The sequence below is a fragment of the Oratosquilla oratoria genome, chromosome 19, assembly GCF_046742065.1.
Source record: "Oratosquilla oratoria isolate Oo_2021 chromosome 19, ASM4674206v1, whole genome shotgun sequence".
Classification (NCBI taxonomy): Eukaryota; Metazoa; Arthropoda; class Malacostraca; order Stomatopoda; family Squillidae; genus Oratosquilla; species Oratosquilla oratoria.
In genome coordinates, this window is record NC_134795.1 from 61,486,038 (window position 1) to 61,488,537 (window position 2,500).

The 2,500-nt window shown below is 37.0% G+C and overlaps 1 protein-coding gene across 1 annotated transcript in view; it reads right to left on the bottom strand.

The window, feature by feature from the left end:
- The window catches only part of LOC143035947 (uncharacterized), a 379,540-nt gene that overhangs the window by 237,743 nt on the left and 139,297 nt on the right, over window positions 1-2,500 (bottom strand). The window lies entirely within an intron of this gene.

Consider the following 2,500-nt stretch of genomic DNA (forward strand, 5'->3'; position numbering starts at 1 on the left):
TATTGACGGGTGCAGGTAACAGTTACTCCTGGGAATCGGAGAGGAGTGTGGCATTCGAACACACAACTACGTGAATGCGAGACCAGCACGCTTCCGATGAAGGAACCAGTGTTTTCCTTAATATATTTTGTTCTGGCTGATGACAAGCGTTTTTATTCATCCATGGGTCGTGACTGGGATGAAATAGATTCTCGGCTGGTCGAGATCCAATTTATTTTCCAGAAAGTGATTCTAAGACAATTTACTTCAACTTAATGGGCCATATAAATTAATAAATTGACTGTTTATCTATTTATGTATATATATATTTATCTTACCTATTTATTTTTTATTTATTGTGGAATAAAGTCACCTGACAGCAGTAAGATTAAAGATTAAAAAATCAACCTCGAAAGTAGACCAGTTCATATTTTCAGCAGGACGACATTCTTTACTGATTTCGTTCTGCCTGTCGCCAGGCAATTTTAATCAGTTTTAGACCCTTTCCACAGGGCGAAGGAATACAAAGCTGCTTCGGATGGTATCAAAGAAATAAAATTAACATAAAGTCTCACGAGCAGAACGTAATATGTTGTTATATTTTAGTGAAATGAAAAATGCCTTTACTATAATCTGGATTAGCATGTCAGTTCAATATACAGTGCCAAGCAAAAGTTGTGTAACATTCAAAGGTCTCAGCTATGGGAATAAGCGTCTAGATACCTTCATACTAGCACGACATAATTTACGAAAAAGATCAACATTCTTACTACAGTGTCAGCGTGTAGAAAATGATATAGAATATCAGTCGATGAAAGCTTTGTTTGTCAGCACCATTCCTCGTATGGATAGGAACTTATGCACCCGACTTTACTGCGGCATACAGTGGCTGTGTGGCGCAGTATGGTCCCGCTAATGTGGTGAATCAGTTGGATGTGGTGCGCTAATGAGGGAGACTGGTGCAAATGGTCAAGTGTTGTATTGCTTTGAGGGACCACATAAAGAATCGTTACCCCAGACTTCGACAGGGTGACAATTCCTCATGTGAGCTATCCTAGGGTGACAATTCTTCATGTGGGTCATCCTGGGTTTACGATTCTTCGGTTGTATAAGTTGATGATAATAAGCATAACCTTCATTCAACATAACGTAACCTAACCTAACCTAACCTAACCTAACTTAACCTTATTTAACAACCTAACCTAACCTAACCTAATTTAACAACCTAACCTAATTTAACAACCTAACCTAATTTAACAACCTAACCTAATTTAACAACCTAACCTAATCTAACCTAACCTAACCTAACCTAACCAAACCTCATCTAACCTAACCTAACCTAATCTAATTTAACAACCTAACCTAATTTAACAACCTAACATAATCTAACCTAACCTAACCTAATCTAACCTAACCTAACCTAATTTTTATTCCACTGTTAATATTTGGCGTACTAGGGTGACAATTCTTCAGGTGGGATCTCATGGAGTGACAATTCTTCATGTGGGCGTTCTGGGGTGACAATTCTTCATGTGCCCCGCATTGAGTTCTGTATACACCCTTGCTCATCTTCAGCACTTACGGAACTCTGAATGCCAGCGATGGTCTATTCGAGTTTATGGCCCTATCCGTGTGTATAGTCACACATAACACTTTATGGCCATCTGTGCGGGCACTTCTCCGTCCAACCACCACCCTTGCTTGACCGCGAGTATGTGTAGACCCACGTGACGGTTTAACACGTGAGCGAATACGATCACATTTGTAAATTGACGAGTCGTCGTCCAGAAAGGGTGGAACCTCCAGTGACAAATATGTACGTGAAATTTCTCTGCACGTGTATATAAACTTTTATGACTGGCTGTACTTTGATGTGCAGAAAATGTCACACATCTCGTATTTTCAACTATTCCAAGTTGAGCTCCAAAATATTTGTAACCAGATTTTATTCATAAAATGTTCCATGAATTAGAATATTGTTTTAGTCAATTGGGATTATAACACTATAGTACGATGCCTCTAATGTTCTGTTTGTAAATATAGATTTGGCAACCCAGACATGATACGTTTTATATTTATCCAAGAGATAATTTCTTAGATACGGGCTTTTTTTGGGGGGTGTATGTGGACTTCTGTGCCAAACGTGACGATAATCCATTTAAAGATAAGATGGTGGCATTGTTTCACAACACAATGATAGGCAATTTTTTTTCTTTTCTTTTTTACAATTATTATGCATCGTGTATATATAAATGTACACACACACACACACACACATCACATATATATGTATATATATATATGTATATATGTATATATATATATATATATATATGTATATATGTATGAACGTCAAAATGACAGTCAATATAAAAGGAAAGCTTCACCAAAATATATCCAATGTAGCGACATGTGGCAACTTTTCCAGTCACTAAACAAACCATACATTAACCACTTTAATATGAAGACTATTTATCAACCAAATAAAATCACCTGACGCCAACAAAAATAAAATCTACAA